The 19421-nt window shown below is 41.3% G+C and overlaps 1 non-coding gene across 1 annotated transcript; it reads right to left on the bottom strand.

Annotated features, from left to right (window-relative positions):
- Positions 1 to 17970: 17970 nt before the first annotated feature.
- On the bottom strand, positions 17971 to 18045 carry Trnap-cgg (transfer RNA proline (anticodon CGG)). Its single transcript has one exon. It is a non-coding gene; the product is annotated as a tRNA-Pro (tRNA).
- Between the last annotated feature and the right edge of the window lie 1376 nt (positions 18046 to 19421).

Raw genomic sequence — 19421 nt, 5'->3', positions numbered from 1 at the left:
GACCATTTGTAAACAGCATTACGCGTCTACCACTGCAGAGTAATAAAGAATTCTTATACAAGATTTATTTTCAATAGCAGTTTTTGAAGTCTAGTCACCAATATGCGAATTTACGTCCGAGTACTTCTGAGTTAGATGCCTATACATGAGGACAGTACGCGCATCGCTTTTTAAGTTCGTCTCTCTGATTCCAAGTAAATCCCATGTTGTGTTCTGTGATTCGTATTCCAAAGAGTAGAGATTTTCTTCACGTCTTGTGTTGTGACTGTTATATGCTGGAGCAACGCCTTGCACCCCACCCCCTTCTACACGCTGCAGAGTTACCCTACTGGCCATTACAATTGCTAAACCAACAAGAAATGCAGATGATAAAAGGGCATTCATTGGACAAATATATTATGCTAGAACTGACATGTGATTACATTTCCAAGCAATTTGGGTGCATAGATCCTGAGAAATCAGTACCCAAAACAACCACCTCTGACCGTAATAACGACCTTGAGTCAAACAGAGTTTGGATGGTACAGCTGCCCATGCAGCTTCAACATACCACAGTTCATCAGGAGCAATGACGGGCGTATTGTGACGAGCCAGTTGCTCGGCCACCATTGACTAGACGTTTTCAATTGGTGACAGATCTGGAGAATGTGCTGGCCAGGGCAGCAGTCTAACATTTTCTGTATCCAGAAAGGCCCGTACAAGACATGCAACATGCGGTCGTGCATTATCCTGCTGAAATGTAGGGTTTCGCAGGGATCGAATGAAGGGTAGATCCACGGGTCGTAACACATCTGAAATGTAACGTCCACTGTTCAAAGTGCCCTCAATGCGAACAAGAGGAGACCGGGACGTGTAACCAGTGGCACCCCATACCATCACGCCGGCGTTGACGATTACACGCTTCCAATGGCGTTCACCGCGAAGTCACCAAACACGGATGCGACCATCATGATGTTGCAAACAGAACCTGGATTCATCCGAAAAAATGACTTTTGCCATTCTTGCACCCAGGTTGGTCGTTGAGTACACCATCGCAGGCGCTCCTGTCTGTGATGCAGCGTGAAGGGTAACCGCAGCCATGGCTCCGAGCTGATAGTCCATGCTGCTGCAAACGCCGTCGAACTGTTCATGCAGATGGTTGTTGTCTTGAAAACGTCCCCATCTGTTGACTCAGGGATCGAGACGTGGCTGCACGATCCGTTACAGCCATGCGGATAAGATGCCTGTCATCTCGACTGCTAGTGATACGAGGCCATTGGGATCCAGCACGGCGTTCCGTATTACCCTCATGACCCCACAGATTTCGTATTCTGCTAACGCGAGCAGCAATGTCGCAATACGATAAACGGCAATCGCGATAGGTTACAACCCGACCTTTATCAAAGTCGGAAACGTGATGGTACGCATCTCTTCTCCTTACACGAGGCATCACAACAACGTTTCACCAGGCAACGTCGGTCAACTGCTGTTTGCGTATGAGAAATCGGTTGGGAACTTTCCTCATGTCAGCACGTTGTATGTGTCGCCACCGGCGCCAACCTTGTGTGAATGCTCTGAAAAGCTAATCATTTGCACATCACAGCATCTTCTTCCTGTCGGTTAAATTTCGCGTCTGTACCACGTCACCTTCGTGGTGTAGCAATTTTAATGGCCAGTAGTGTAATTCTGGTACAGCTTTTCATTTCTCTGTCTCTAGAGCTGGTCGTCAGTCTTCGCATCACGTTGCTAATTACCAACATATAATAAAATACGTACAGAAATTTCATCACAGCACACGCATTTACAGGCGACAGCAGTTTGTCACGTATGTCTGACCCGGTAACTACTGCTGTTTACTAACAGGCTATCCGCTACTGAAGCTTGGAGTTAGATGTTCGACGATAACAGGCAGTCACAAAACGGTTGAAAAACGTGCTAAGATGGACCTGTTTAACTGCCTTTGTTGGTCTTTCAGTGTACCAAGGTGTAAGTAGACAGCCCTTAGACATTATTAATTCCTTTACAGTTCATTTGATATGCAGGTAACTTCTATAGTCTGGCACTTATTCTTCAAATGGCACGGATATAATTTTTTACTTACGTGAGCTGTTTACTGCTTCTTCATTACTTTCAGTCTTCAGTCAGATGCCGCTTTCATACATACGCTAGACCGCTACCTGCGCAGCTTTGTTAGCTTACCCTGCTGGTTCAATTTCTCTTGTTGAGGGCTTTGCCAGTGGTAACATAGCTACTGGCGGGATTATTCAAGCACGAGAGCATTCACGATTTTAGCCTTATCGTAAATGAGTTTCAAGCCCAAATTCAAACCTACCTATAAATTTCGTCATTGAGGATTACCTGCACTAGACGGTAACAGAACGCCGACGCCAGCAAAACCAAGAAGGTTGAGATATGTGTTATTAACAAGTAGTAACACAAATTTTCTGCGGTTTAAGATCTTGAAAAATTCCTTTGTGATCGATGAGAAAAGTTTGGGTGGTATATAGTATTTCCTCTCGAATTATCTAAAGTACAACTAAATAAAAGAAAGGCAGTGAAATGAAGAGCGTTTGTATACTCTTCAAAACTTTACTAAAATACTAATCTGCAGTTACAGTCGTACTCAACTGCTAATGTAATAGTACAATTAGGTATTCCGTATCGTCTGAATATTTTAAGAAGCAGTTTGTGGAGTTGTTTCTCGAGTCCAGCACTCCATGATCTCCCAGAGCGTTCTTGATTCTCCTCATCTCGGTAATCTAGTCAGGCACTGACCCGCAATATCTCTACTCACTCTTACGACTTACCTGTCTTCACATAACGTCCAATTGTCCATAGCCCACATTTATATAGCGAGTACTCTCTAAAAGTATGTACCTGGGTTACACTAGTTACGTATTACTTTGTTCTACACCTTCTGGAAGAACTGAAGTAATAACACTAATAAAGGGTGTAGCTGCATTTTGTCATCATATATACGATCCTTATGAGAGTATCACACGGTTGGCTTAGCACAGGTACTTGTTGTCGGCGAGCGGTGTTTCAGTGGACACCACTTCGTCTTGTGCCAAGTATTACTGAACGAAATGTTCGTACGTGCTCTACTCCTAAAGATATATTAAAGGGCATGTACACATACCCAGTAAACTGACTCGTTCCACATCATTTCGTTAAAGAAATATTTCAAATTGTCTGTGGAAAATGTAACGAATGATCACACTAATGAACTGTAAAATTTACAAATTGTGGTTTCATTTAACTGCTTGTTAAAGTAGAAAGTGAATTCCTTAATGGATTCAGATTCCGATCGTGTAATTCAATGTGCCAGGCAGTATCAAATGTTCGTCTCTGTCCGAACAGGCCTTGGAAGGCCGCCGTGTCATCCTCAGTCCGCAGGCGTCACTGGATGCGGATATGGAGGGGGATGTGGTCAGCACACCGCTCTCCCGGTCGTACGTCAGTTTACGATACCGGAACCGCTACTTCTCTATGAAGTAGCTCCTCAGTTTGCCTCACAAGGGGTGAGTGCACCTCGGTTGTCAACAGCGCCAAGCAGACCAGATGGTCACCCATCGAAGCGCTAGCCCAGACCGACACGCTGAACGTCGGTGATCTGACGGGAATCGGTGTTCCCACTGCGGCAAGGCTGTTGGCAGTATCAGCTGTAATAATTAAGTATTTACATATTACTACCTGATATTAAATATTATTAGAAAGAACGATTAGTTAGGTAAAGGATACTGGTAGTGAATGCTAATACAAAGCAACTGTTCTTGCTATAATTTTAGTGCACGCTTAGTATGTATTAGTTCTATTTACAGTGTTTTTATATGCAATTGCATGTGTACCTTCAATATGCGGTATTGCATAAGAGAATATTGAAACATCACCATGAGATTTTCAGTCTTGAGCTGTGTAATTCGTCTTCGGTGAATAATGACATTTGGTCAGAAGGTGAATAATACGTCTCCACTGTCTCTTTACAACTGTAATTTCTTCTTTCCATGAGCAATAAAGGAGCTGTCAGTTTGTTACTTCAGTTGTCTCTTCTTGAACACAGTTTTTGGGACGAAATTTCTGTGTAAGTGTTCTTCAAAGAATAACGGATATTTTAGAAGACAAGGGTACTGTACCTCTCTATGTCAGTATCATAACAAGTTAACGAAATCAATTGTTTACTATTTTTAGTACGACATCTAGTGGACCAGTCGGTGAGTTTTTGTGAGAAGAATTAGTGGGCTTGGTGGTGATTTGAATAGCCGTCATTTTGGTTATCTCATTAATAAAAGTATCGTTTGTATTCATTACATAGAACGTGTCTACTTCATCTTAACTAAGTCCGACCTGTCAGAGCTAACAGATACTGATGCACTTACAATTTTGAAAATTTTCAACCTAGGCAGTTAATTATAAAAAAAATATTTTGTGTTCTCAATTTTTATGACGTTGTGAGATAGATATTCAAAACAATGGTATCATTGTGGAAAGCTCAGTACAGTTTTCTCTCTCACCGATGTAACGTATGTCACTCATATTCTCCAGCCAAATTATATATTTTAGTGGGTATTCGGTTATTAAACAGTTCATGCCATGATGTGTACCTACCAGTGTTCAGGTCGTGGGAGAGCGGTATTTAGCAGCGCGGAGTGACCGCACGGTTAGAGCCACCATGTCACTCACTGCGCGGCTCCTCCCGTCGGAGGTTCGAGTCCTCCCTCGGGCATGGGTGTGTGTGTTGTTCTTAGCATAAGTTGTTTAAGTAGTGTGTAAGTCTAGGGACCGATGACCTCAGCAGTTTCCTCCCTTAGAAATTCACAAACGTTTGGCATTTTGAGAGCGGCATTTACAAACTTGTTACAAATTCCATATCAAAAGATATAGCCGAAACACAACCCACCCGCTCTGCAACCTGTTTGTTTTTTTTTAAATTATCTGACCTAACAATGTGATTGTTATTAAAAATGCTTTATTGTGTGCAGAAAACGGGTATTTTTTAAATTCCTTTTCAGACAGAGTACCGCTTTCATTATATGTCAGTTGGTAATTTGAATGTGCACATTCGATACTAAAATTAAAATTGTTAATAACTGACCGCAATGTAAGAGTTCGAACACTGTGGTAAGACTTACGAGCCACCGGCCACTCTAGAAATATCCTAACTTGTTTAGTAGACGGTCAACAATTTAGCTACTGTGCAAGACCATAAACAGAAGGCATCTTAAATGTGATGTATTCAGACAAAGATGCAGAAAACAAGTAAGAAATAACTAATTTGCCTCTGAAGGCATCATGTCACCGAGACTTGCCTAATTCCTTAAGCAGGGAACGAGATAGGGAATGTTAGTGGGTTAGTTGGTAACAACATCTCTCGAAGTACTATTCACGTTCTCCGCTAGAGCGGACGTATGACAGACAGTGTATGTATGTGTTAGACAAGCAGCCATTGGAGTTAATGGGGATTATGGAGCCAAAAGAGAAGATATTTGGTTGCTCCGATTGATAACAACAATAGCTCATTCATTTAACTTATAGTAAGGAAACATGTTTGCATATACATTATCTTACTTAGTCTTATGATTTTATGTCACATATTAGAACTAATAATTGCTTCATGATCAGTGTGCGCGTGAAACGTACCCCAGTTACGTGACTGAAGCTACACATGCGACTGTTAAACGATGTAAATGACAGCCGAGATGGAAGGCTAGAAAATTTACGACACGTAAGAGGTGAAGTGGAAGGAGCGAAAGGTCAAAACAAACTGAAACAAATGGGTCGTTGAGAGGGAGGCAGTGAAGACGTGGCGTAAAATTGGAGTAGCGTCCCAGATTTATGGACAGGATAAACGGGACGTATAGAACACTTTTATGATCGCGGGAGTGCATTAAGGATGATAAAGCGGTCTAGAGAAGGAACCGCGATTTCCAGTGTCGTATATGGCCGCCTGGCAGTCGAAACAGTTTTATTTTAATTCAGAAAGGAAAGAAAGACGTCCTTGTGGTGGGAAATTCCGTATTATTCGATCGCTTTTACTGTATGGTTCAGTGATATCGTTGTGGCGATCTGATTACGATTGAATAATTTTAGAAATTTTGGAGAAATGCTGTTCTGGGTGTCGATGAACCGAGGTTACTCACCAAGTTTCCTGACTTTCTACAATGGAGTGTAGGAAACAAGCCAAGTACCTGAGCATTCCAGAGAAATAAAGCTTTCTTTGATTCTCTAAATAATTTCTCCTCCGTCTCCATTATCAAAATCTGGTGCTGGTTTTCAACAGATCGTTCCAACAGCAAACTGTGGAATTTGCGCTTTTGTGGACTTACATGCATAACTACGTATATATACGCCGCAAGCCCGCATACTGTGCATCATCATCATTCGTGGCTAGAATGGGCTGGGTAAAAAAATTGGACTGTGTAAAAATTGGGAGACTGTTCGTGCGCTGATGACCGCGCAGTGGAGCGCCCCACAAACCAAACATCACCATCATCATCATCACCGTCATCCAACATACTGTGTGAGGTGGAGGGTACCCTGCGCCACTACTAATCGTTTCCTTTCGTATTCCACTCGCAGACAGAGCGATGTTAAAACGACTGTCTATATGCCTCAGTATGAGCCCTAACTTATGTTGGTGGGAGAAGGATCATTCCCAGGCAACTTCAAGTATTGATTCCCTAAATTCTATCAATAGTGTTCCTCGAAAAGAACGTCGCCTTCTCTCCAGGGATTCTCATTTTTAGTCCCCGAAGCACCCCCGTAACACTTGCGTATTGTTGAAACCCACCGGTAAGAAATCTTACAGCCCGCCTCTGAAGCGCTTCGAGCCATCCATTAGTCCGACCGGGTAAGGTCGAACAGGATTCAAGAATAGGTCACACTAACTTCCTACTTGTGACCTTCTTTATAGATGAATCACGCTTTCCTAACATTCTCCCAATAAACCAAAGTCGGCTACTCGCCTTCCCTACCACATTTCTTTCTGAAAACAAGAACGGTTTTTGATAGTTACAAAAAATCATTATAAAACAAAGCAGGCTCCTAAGTATACGTCTTGAAAAAAAAACTGTGAAAATCTTTATCTCATGACGATGATAATCAGTTTTTAGTAGTGAGTATGTTCTACCCATACACGGATGATTTCTGCCACTCTGCGAGGCATGCTCTGGATGAGACCATCAAGTTTACCTTGGAGCGTGATATCCCACTACTTTATGGCAGTTTCTGTGAAGTCTTGAAGATTGTTGTTTGGATTCGGGCGCTGTGTAATGGCAACCTGCAATAGGTCCGAAGTATGCTCAATTCCATTCATGGCTGGGGATTGTACTGGCCAATGCACTCGGTTGTTGTTGCAGCTTTGAAGAGACCGTGACACTGCTAGAGTACGGTGCGACCATGGATTATCATCGACTAGGGTGAAGTTGTCACCGACTTAACTTCAGTAGGGCCTTACACAACTTTGTAGGACGTCTTGGAGGTATCGAGGACTAGTCAAGTTGCCATATATGGGAATTAGAGAGGCCCGCCGTCCCATCAGTATTACCACCCAGAACATTACACTGCCACTTGCCAACGGATGGACTTCCTTAATGTATCGATGGTTCCGGTGTCAACTAGAGCTTCTCCAGACCCTGACGCATGTCATGTGCGGTCGCAAACTAATTCTGGTCTCCTCAACAAACATGATGTTACTCTATTCTGCAATGGTCCAGTGTTGATGAGCAAGAGCCCACGTCCATCGATGGCATCGGTTCCATTGGTTCAGTTCAAACTTCTCACTGATCTTCTAGAATGAATACCACCCTAAGATACGAATCCCTGTTGCTCGGGAGAAGTCATTTCCAATATTTCTGGCGGTTGACATTGAGCGCTTGCGAGTCAACTCTTGGAGGAAACGATACTGCATTGGTGTTGTCAAACGACTATGTGTTGTCATACGAGGATGACGACTGCGAGGTCTGTCGTTCACTTCATCCTCTCTGTACGTTCTGCACACCTTAGACACATCACTTTGAGATCCACGTAAACGATCGGCAACATATTGTTGTGTATGACATGCTGAAAGTAAAGGCACTATCTTGACTCCACCAGTGTTGGATGCCTCTACGTGGCATGTAGCTGCAGTGCTGCACACAGAATGAAGCTGTTGTTGATACCGGACTGCTCGCTGTGTACCTCTGTGATTGCGGTATGTTTACATGACTGGAAAACGGCCACAAAGCATGCCAGTAATAAGCACCATCCAGTACGTGGGCTGTAACAGGATTATGCATAAAGTGCCCAGTTCAGTGAGACCTCTTGTATCGTGGACTACATTTTAGAGTAGTATTCCAAATTGATGTTGAACAGAGTATATAGAAAATAATAGAGGTCCTATCACACTTCACTGGGGCTCTCCTCACTATACCATTGTTTCTGATGAACACTTGAAGCCTTCCCGTCTCCTCTATACCTCTTTTGTGTTATGCAACCTTCCCTTCTACAATAGCCAATGAAACCTTCCCTTAGGATTTCTATCTCTTGGTTAATAATAACAAATGAAATCTTCCCTTTGAAATTTATTCTCTTTCTCAATATTGGCATACAAATGTAAATGCTGCTTATTAAAAGTGATTTCCTGATTATTTAGACGAAACATAGAATGTGTCGTCGTCGTGGCCCTCAGTCGTTACGTGCAATAACCCAGAACTGTTCCTTACCTTTTTTTACTGTTACTGGATCGCCATCTGACTGCTACATCGAACTGCGACATGAATATACTTACTCTGTTTTACTATACTCTATCGCCTGCTAGTGGGCTGTCATTATAAGTGGCTGTATTTATTACCAAAGCTGACGTTATTCTTTAATATCAAAGCTGACGTTATTCTTTAATTGACTGAACTTACGTAATTCATAGTTAAACTTCTTCTTGACAACAATAAAATTTTGCGAAGTTTTACGTTGATGGTTTTTGGAATGGATTATAAGCAGTAATGCAATATTGCTGGCAAAAATTAATTATATTCAGAATGAAATCATTTTACAAACGTTCAACTGGGGCTTACTTTTTACAATAATCTTAGAACTAGCATTGCGCAAACATACCTTCAGTAGTCTTGAGTTTCTCAAAAAAAAAAAAAAAAAAAAAAAAATAATTCAATAATATTAGTTCCTCTTATGATAATAGTTATCGGATGTCTCTGTACATCCGTTTATAATCTCTTGTAAATCATAGCTGGTGGCTGGCAGGCACACCGCTCCTCTAAACCTCTCGCTTCAGACCTGCTCCGGCGGGGTCAGGCATTTTCTCTGCCTCGTGATGACTGGGTGTTGTGTGATGTCCTTAGGTTAGTTAGGTTTAAGTAGTTCTAAGTTCTAGGGGACTGATGACCATAGATGTTAAGTCCCATAGTGCTCAGAGCCATTTGAACCATTTCAGACCTGCTATCGACTAGCTTCACATCTCGCTTACTACTGACTTCCTACGAACGCTAATGTGCGGTCTCTCCCACCAACAATGCTTTCTGGTGCAGACAATCCCTGCTACCATTACAAAATGTATGAATGCGCGGTCTTTCCCGCTCTTTTCTTAAACCGTATCCATACGCGGTCTCTCCCGCCCTTTTTAAAATTACATCAATATGCGGTCTCGCCTGCCAACAGTACTTTGGTGCAGACATTCCCTGCTACCACTTATTTCCAAGATGACAAATATTAATTATTCCTACTTAATCCTATTAATAAAATATAAACATCTTTCATAAATTGTGGTTTGACAATAGACAATAGAAATATGCACGTCTTACACACTCGCCGTCGAGGGTAGCATACTGGGTCCTGTTAATTAAGAAGTCTTCGAGCTACTCATATACCTGGGAACCTCCTCTGTATGCTCGTACCTTCGTTAACATTTTTCCGTAGGGTACCGTGTCAAATGCTTTTCGGGAATCTTGGATTATATATTCTGCCTGTTACCGTTAATCCATAGCACGCAGTATACCATGTGAGAAAAGGGAAGCTAAGTTACACACGAAGGATCCTTTCTAAAATCGTACTTTTCGATCTCCAGAAAATTTATTCTATAGGAACTGAGAATATATTCAAGAATTCTGCCGCAAAGCGATGTTAAGGATACTGGTCTGTAATTTTGCCTGTCCGTTCTTTTACCCTTCTTATATACAGGAGTAACCTGCGCTTTTTTCAGTCGCTTTTAGCTTTGAGCAGGGTGAAAGACTCGAGATAAATGCAAGCTACGTAAACAGACCAGTCCCATAGAGTACTATCTGTAAAATCGAACCCAGATTCCATCCGGACCTGGCGACTTATCTATTTTCAATTCTTTCAGACTGAAACTTCTTAATTAAACGATTTTTACTTAAACTGAAATAACTGGTACGGTGAAACTTCTTTATTTAATTCTGAAAGTGCTGAGTGAAATTGAACGTACTGTCTCTTTGCTAGTCTTTATCATTTCAACACTGACCTACAGAATTTGCCCTGACAAACAGAACTCAAACTTTTCCTCTTCATTAATTACTCACAATATTCAACGGTAACGCGATCTGACTGCTTTAAAAATTAACTCAAAAGAATGGCCCTGAATTAGAAGAAATCTTAACAATAACCCACACATATCATAAGTCACTTACCTCACAGAAACTCTTCATGACACGACTTACAGCGACGCGAATGCCAATACTGCCAGCTAAATAAGAGATTCTAACTACTGAACGCTCTAACTACTAATAGGCATGTGGTTAGCAAAGGAAAGAGTTTGTTGAAGAGCAAACAATGTCTTTAGCAGATTTTAGCTTAATACAAACGCCAATACTGCCAGTTAAATAAGAGATTCTAACTACGGAACGCTCTAACTACTAATAGGCATGTGGTTAGCAAAGGAAAGAGTTTGTTGCAGAGCAAACAATGTCTTTAGCAGATTTTAGCTTAATCAAGTGAGAACCAGTCCAAAAAAATTATATAATCATCAGTAATAATTCTTCATGACGGATGCACATTCAGAGCGTCCGCTCGCGCTAATACTCCAAACCTCCAACACTACTAATTATTAAACTCTAACCTCCATCACTGCTGACTACTCACTCTCAACTTCCATAACTGCTGGCTGTTCACCTCCAACTACCATCACTGCTGACTGTTAATTTCCAAGTACGAGTCCGACCAGCCACAGAGTCTCTTACAACGTGCACACAGCGCTGTCAGAGTTATTAATGCAGAGCGCTACATAGCGCCGACAACATACAAACGCATAAACAGCCTACTTACAAGTTATTTCTCTACTCCAGGGATGCTTATTGCTGTGTTATCCATACGGGCTATGTGTGATGGACAAACAAAGATATGTCTGTACGATTATCCTGCGCGAACAATTTCTTAAACACTGAATTTAAAATTTCGACTTCCGTTTTGCAATATGCAACTACCACACCAGACTTACCAGTGAATGACTGGATGGAAGCGTTAGACCCGATTAGCGATTTAAAATGGGATCAGAATTTTCTCGGTTTTTCGGGCAGATATTTTGCCGAACTTTGGCGGTGGGAGTTGTTCTATGCTTTGCGCTTAGATCTTTTCACAGACGCACGAATCTCTATTAACCTTTGCCTGTCAGTTGCATGTTCTCTTTTGAAACGCTCAGCATTTTCCGAATTTCGTTGTTAAAATACGGTGGGTCTTTTGCGTCCTTCATCCACTTACTAGACACGTGCTTGTCGAGACCACAATTTACAACCACAATTTAAATTTTGCTGTAATTCCTCTACGTCCATCATGCTGGAACTTAATGATTGCAATTCATTCTCTAAGTGAGACGCTAACAACTGCTTAGCTAGTCTTTCTAGAAGAAAGATTACCTGATATATAAACTTCCCTCACCATAGTTGCTGTAATGATATCATGGTCCCTAGTCCCCGTTTCTATACTGCCAATGTCGGTTAGGTAGGGCCTATTTGTTGCTAAAAGGTCTAAGCTCTTTTCAATGCGCGATGACTGTCGAGCTAGATGCTTAAGACAGTTTTCAGAAAACGTGTTGAAAGGTATTTCGAACGATTGTTTATCTGTACACCTCGTAATAAATCGGTAGACATCCTAGTCTGCACTCTGTAGGTTCAAGTCACCTCCAATTAGTATTGCAAGATATGGGTATCCACGAGCTACCGACACTAGACTTCCTTTGAATGCCTCTAGAACTTTCACAGCGGTATCGAGCGGCCGGTAAAAACCTGCAGAAATTAAATTGGTTTCATCTAGATCTTTAAACACGACAAAATAATTTCACAGTCACACTCATTTTCAGCGTTAATAGAGGAAATATTTGTGTCAACTGCCATGGCGTCCAACCTGTTCCTCCGATTAACGTTTCACAACTGCTAAATATCACAGAGATTTTAGCCAGTTCTCGATCCCAGAGGTTAATGTGAACGTGAGAATTTTCGGCAGCTAGTTCGGAAACTTTGCTAAATACTTCGACAATTTACTGATAAAGTTTTGACTGTCGAAATGTCTGTACTCTGAACGCGGTCCGTCATACAGATGTGATTGTGGGACTGCGGCTGATCAGTAATTCATAGACGAAGGATACCAACAGCTTTAATTCTTCCTAATTTTTTTATTACTTAAGCAACCAGTTTAGACGCTTCATTAATGTCATTTTCACTCGTCGCGTAAGAGTCTGAATATGACGCTAAAGAAACGTCAAAACTGGTTGCTTAAGAAATACAAAATGAAAGAACTGCTGCTATTGGTGTCCTTTTTCTACCTGTGGGGAAACTGACGTTAGACCGCGATGAAATGGTTTGAGCAAACTAGTGAGTCAATGCACAGCGTCTGTCTCTGAAGGGCTAATGACAATGTGAGTCGAACACTTACATAATTAACGTGCTGTGATAACATCTCTGCAGTATCACCGAAACTGTCGGCCTAAATGAAAAACTGCGAGTGTAATCTTGGTTTTCGCAGTTTACTCAACGCCACTGCTTATAAGCTGGCTTAAAATAATGCTTTGAAATCGTGGAGCATTTACTGACACTTTTTCAGATGATATCGCATTTACAAATACGGAAATAGGTTTGGAGGAAAAACCGTACCTGGTAAATCGATATTACTGTTGGTCGTCTTTTCATTGCAGCCTTTTTTACGGTAGTAAAATTTTCTATGTTCAGAGAAATTCAGTACCACAGCTCAAAAAATGGCTCTGAGCACTATGGGACTCAACTTCTGAGGTCATTAGTCCCCTAAAACTTAGAACTAGTTAAACCTAACTAACCTAAGGACATCACAAACATCCATGCCCGAGGCAGGATTCGAACCTGCGACCGTAGCGGTCTTGCGGTTCCAGACTGCAGCCCCTTTAACCGCACGGCCACTTCGGCTGGCATTACCGCAGCTGTTCGCTTTACAATACGAATAGAATTATTTTTGTCGAATATTCTGTTGGTCCATGAGGACCTAAATATGATTCGCCTGAAACTACATATGAAATGCCTATTGTTATGACGAAGAAACTATACTCTCTGTAATTATAATTACCAAATGAGTTTACCATTCATGTATTAGAGCCATGCTAGATATTATCAGGTATAAAGACGAAATCAGAAATAGAATATTCGGTCACGTTTTACTATAGGATGTAGTTTCCAACATCAAACAAGGTGTCCTATCGACGGAAGCAGAAACTTTTTGTCACAATTTCTGCCAAATGTTCTGAATGATAAGTGAAATGAATTCGAGGACGAGTGGGCTTGCACAGAGAATGACATCAATGTAGATTTCTGGTAATCACTTAGCAGAAAATGGTAGTTATAGTTTACAATTAAATATTTTACTAATTAAACAGTCACTTTAACATACGAGTAAATCCAACCACTTTGCACTCAGTTACTACATACAATCGTTTATTTATAAATATGTACGTATATTTTACCAATAAACAGTATTGTTCTTTGATTCTTGTTCAACCAACTCTGTTCACCCTTAATGTTCTACCAAATGTTTTTGAAATTTACGTGACTTAACCTTCCTGTTACGCAGATATCCTGAAAGTTTTTGTAAAGCTGTATGCTGTATGCTGAAAGTGTCTGTTACTGAATTTCTCTCTGACAATCTGAAAACCGCTCTCATTTCTTAAATCCGATTACAGATTTTGATCTAGAATCAGCGTAGCTGCCTATTTAAGAACATCAATTTATTTACGCAAATTAAATACTAGGAATGTGATTTTTATAAATCTGAATTGCATCTGACTGTCTATAAATTTGATTGCGTAAAATAATGATTCAGAAGAATGCTCAAAATGACTAACTGCTACGTAGTTTAAATGTGCCCTGTTACAAAAACGCATCTGCAGAACTTTCATGAAGTTTCACTAATTGAAAACTGTTTTTAATATTTTATCAAAAATGTTCATTTAGGCCCTACAACAAATTCCTTCTTGCAACGGATAAGTTGATACTGCTCTTACTGCACGGGCAGAATGATGAGCTGAAATAAATTACTGCACAGCACTTTACCTCCTTGATCTTATTTCTTTTATATTACTGTTTAGCAAAATAGTTTCTGATTTGCTTTTCAAAATTATTGATTACCGTCCACGCAAAAGTTCAAGACGGGAAAATCCAAATTTTACAAAACATTTTTCTTGGAACAGTGCGTATATGCTTCGTGAAACCTTTATAATGAGAAAAGTAAGTACGTTGAAATTTTATTCAGTCTTTTAAGGACACAAAAGTAAACTAAAACCAAGGTGTACAATCAGCACTGTTTTTCTCCGCATTGTCGTACACCATAATTTCTGCTTCTATAAAATAGTTCTATCACCGAACTTGTTTTGTTGGATTTCTGACGCAATATTGTTTAACTAATCTCAATGGGGAAAGGCTAATTAGAATACTGAGCGCATCATTGATAGTTCTGCCTGATTACCAACACATAGATATTATTGAACACAATGAAATTTTTGCACAGCATCATCCTAGAAACCATGAAGTGACAACACTCCGAATAAACTTCATTTTATTAACATTCAAAGATGTAGCAAGTGGTACCACGAAAAACAAGCTACGATTTACTACCATTCCATTCAATGTACAAACCTTTCATATCCACCACTTTTGATTGAAAAGGCACCCATTCCTTTTGAAATCACATCTGCATACATACTGCGTAAGCGATTGTAAGGTATGTGGTGGAGAGTGCAAAGTTTGTGGGTATCATTTCTCCACTGATAGCCATTCGTTGACTGAATGTGGGCAGAAAGACGTTACGTAGCCTCTGTGTAAGAGAATACTTTTCATTTTAGCGGCTTCATCATATCGCTTCAATAATTTGCCAGTAAACAGAAAAAATTTAGTTATAAATAAAGATCAGTTTAAAAGGAGCCTGAAAGACTTACTAGTGGCCAACTCCTTCTACTCCATTGACGAATTTTTAAATAGAAACAAATGATGTATTACATATATTCATACTATTACTATTGTTATCTCAGCTTAAAAAAATGAAATTTTCCACATCCACGAGGATCTCCTCAGCACGGATCTATGGAGCGAAAAACTAATCTAATCTAATCTACGTCGAAGGAAAAAGTATGTTTCTTAGTCTGGAACGAGGGTACCCACAATTTTGTGAACAAAATTATCCCAAGTGCACAGCGGCTTTCTTGCAATGACTCTCATGCAATTTGTTGAGCATCTCTGTAACACTCTGACATCGATTAAAAAACTCCTGGCAAATCATGCCAGTCTTGTGTGACTCTCTTATTTCGTCTTATAAACTAGGTACGTATCCCATATCCCAACTAAAAATACTTAGGAATAGGTCGAATTTAAGCGATATCTTTCGTGTGTCGATTACATTTTTTTACCGTTTATTACAATAAATCTGCGCCTAGCACCTGGATTTACCACAGTAGTTAAACGATATCAGATTTTTTGGTGTATTTTACGCACAGTTCTCTATATTTCTTTCTACTAAGAGTCATTGCCAATATTTGCGCTAGGTGCTGCCTACTGACGTCTCTCAGTGCATTTTGTAAGAAGGTACTAACGATATCAACCCTCTGCACCCGACTACAATTTCTATGAACGTACTCGTAGGTCTAAAATGTTATGAGTCAAGTCATTTATATATACTGTGAATTGGCTTTGCTGACGTAAGCTATTTGTGATAAGCAAAGACTGAAATCCTCAAACTGATGGACAGATTTTTGTGTCTCACTTGCCAAACAGCACAGAGCATTTTGAAAGTTAACAGTGTTGCAGACTGTACTACGACACAATTCACTGATCCGTTGGTCGGTGATAAAAATAACTAATCAATAGTTAACAAGAAACAAATTTAGTTGATTTATCAAACGCTATGTTCACAGGAAAGCATAAAGATTTCGACCCTGAGTAATCTCTAGAATGAACTGCCAGAGATTACCCTGAAGCATTTCGGTCAACTGCACCTGTTTTCTGTATTTTGGAGATTTGATCACTAGTGATTAAATTTTTACTTTCACTAGTGAAAGTAGAGATTTGGTCCATACAGAGCATCTGCCTAAACGTCTCTGGAAAATCTGCGCTCGTATCCGAGCTGCAAAAGTTTAGTTGAAAAGATTAATGGTTTGGTCATTGCTAGAAACAGGGTCTGGATTCTTTGCTGTATCCAGTTTCACAAGGATATTAATAAAAATTCTGGGAGTCCGAGCCGTACGTGGAACATACTGAAAGACTGACAGTCGTGCTGTGAAGAGTTGTTGAAACCTGTAAAGAGAGGCGTCCGAATTCTACTCGAGCCTCCGTATAGCATACATTTTTAATTATATGATATTCTTATCAGCGATTGTGGTGGTGTCAACTTTCCTGTCTTCTCATACTGGTTCAAATCAGGTAAAGAAATTGCTTGGTCAATCTGTCGTTCATTTGATGCCCTACATTTCCTCTTTCGTACTTCCATCTCATTACATTGCGATCATAACGCATTTCCATTCCATCTCTTGTACGTTCAGCGTTGACAAAATAGGCGATAGGCAACCAAGAATTTACCCCAGGTGCGATCGGTGTAAGAGCGGTTGCCTTTCTTAGGGTGTATGAAATATTTATCTGGACAGTTTTGATTTGTCTCAGTTCAGCACAAGTAACTGTACTCATTAAAATTTATCCATTTTTTCGCTACAGGTATCGGAGGATTGTATTTCCATTAGCAAATGAAATTACTACATACGTCCACACGATTATTCTGAGCAACCTTCTTCGCATGGTAGCAGAGGAAAACAAAACCCAAACAAAATTAGCACCTGGTTGCAAAGATATATATGTTCTTTAATTGCACAGTTAAGTAATAATGAAAATGAGATTTTCACTCTGCAGCGGAGTGTGCGCTGATATGAAACTTCCTGGCAGATTAAAACTGTGTGCCCGACCGAGACTCGAACTCGGGACCTTTGCCTTTCGCGGGCAAGTGCTCTACCAACTGAGCTACCGAAGCACGACTCACGCCCGGTACTCACAGCTTTACTTCCGCCAGTACCTCGTCTCCTACCTTCCAACCTTTACAGAAGCTCTCCTGCGAACCTTGCAGAACTAGCACTCCTGAAAGAAAGGATATTGCGGAGACATGGCTTAGCCACAGCCTGGGGGATGTTTCCAGAATGAGATTTTCACTCTGCAGCGGAGTGTGCGCTGATATGAAACTTCCTGGCAGATTAAAACTGTGTGCCCGACCGAGACTCGAACTCGGGACCTTTGCCTTTCGCGGGCAAGTGCTCTACCAACTGAGCTACCGAAGCACGACTCACGCCCGGTACTCACAGCTTTACTTCTGCCAGTACCTCGTCTCCTACCTTCCAACCTTTACAGAAGCTCTCCTGCGAACCTTGCAGAACTAGCACTCCTGAAAGAAAGGATATTGCGGAGACATGGCTTAGCCACAGCCTGGGGGATGTTTCCAGAATGAGATTTTCACTCTGCAGCGGAGTGTGCGCTGATATGAAACTTCCTGGCAGATTAAAACTGTGTGCTCGACCGAGACTCGAACTCGGGACCTTTGCCTTCCGCGGGCAAGTGCTCTACCAACTGAGCTACCGAAGCACGACTCACGCCCGGTACTCACAGCTTTACTTCTGCCAGTACCTCGTCTCCTACCTTCCAACCTTTACAGAGGCTCTCCTGCGAACCTTGCAGAACTAGCACTCCTGAAAGAAAGGATATTGCGGAGACATGGCTTAGCCACAGCCTGGGGGATGTTTCCAGAATGAGATTTTCACTCTGCAGCGGAGTGTGCGCTGATATGAAACTGAGTACCGGGCGTGAGTCGTGCTTCGGTAGCTCAGTTGGTAGAGCACTTGCCCGCGAAAGGCAAAGGTCCCGAGTTCGAGTCTCGGTCGGGCACACAGTTTTAATCTGCCAGGAAGTTTCATATCAGCGCACACTCCGCTGCAGAGTGAAAATCTCATTCTGGAAACATCCCCCAGGCTGTGGCTAAGCCATGTCTCCGCAATATCCTTTCTTTCAGGAGTGCTAGTTCTGCAAGGTTCGCAGGAGAGCTTCTGTAAAGGTTGGAAGGTAGGAGACGAGGTACTGGCAGAAGTAAAGCTGTGAGTACCGGGGGTGAGTCGTGCTTCGGTAGCTCAGTTGGTAGAGCACTTGCCCGCGAAAGGCAAAGGTCCCGAGTTCGAGTCTCGGTCGGGCACACAGTTTTAATCTGCCAGGAAGTTTTTTAATAATGAAAATATTAATACCCTTCAACAGTCCCAGGCAGTTTATGAAAATCATACTTACATTGCATGCACTTGCTGCTGTTTGCGGGAGTAGTATTACATGTTCTTTGTACTCGTTAGCTGGCGTTTCATGGCCGGCTTTCAGAGGCGAAAAGATACAGGAGATGTTGCGAATGTGCCGTCTGCTTCATAGCCAGCCCTAGATAAGGGGTAGACGGAAGAGACTGTGGTAGCACTGTGGAGATTGAAACGAAAGATGAGGACAGAGAGCTGACGTTGAAGTTGTCGAGAAGGAGGAAGTTTGTGATGCGGTTGTGAAAAGGGTGTCGATGGAATGGATCTAGAGTGCTGTAGGGGCGGGTGGCGGGGGAGGGGCGGCAGCTCAAGAGTGGGATGGAATGCCTCAAGGTTGTGTAACACCATAGCTCTAATGCTGTATGGATTTATTTAGCCTTTCGCTTTGGCTTAATGTTGTAACATTGAGTATCTGTAAATGTGTTTGAATCGATAACATAAAATTGTGTACTCCTATCAGTGTTAAAACTTTGATGTCGTGGTTTGATTCTATGCAATGTAGTATATCTATCATTTAAATTCTTTGTCCCATTTGGAGGGAACAAAAGTTACTGTATATAATTGTAATTTCTGTGTGAGTATTTTTTGTAGAAATGTCAATATGTTCAAATGTTCTGTTTCCTTTAATGCGTTTGGTTGCTGTTACTAAACTGCTGACCTTCACTTAGGGTTA

Source organism: Schistocerca serialis, chromosome 6 (genome assembly GCF_023864345.2).
Source record: "Schistocerca serialis cubense isolate TAMUIC-IGC-003099 chromosome 6, iqSchSeri2.2, whole genome shotgun sequence".
Lineage (NCBI taxonomy): Eukaryota > Metazoa > Arthropoda > Insecta > Orthoptera > Acrididae > Schistocerca > Schistocerca serialis.
This window is presented reverse-complemented; position numbering and strand designations above follow the sequence as displayed.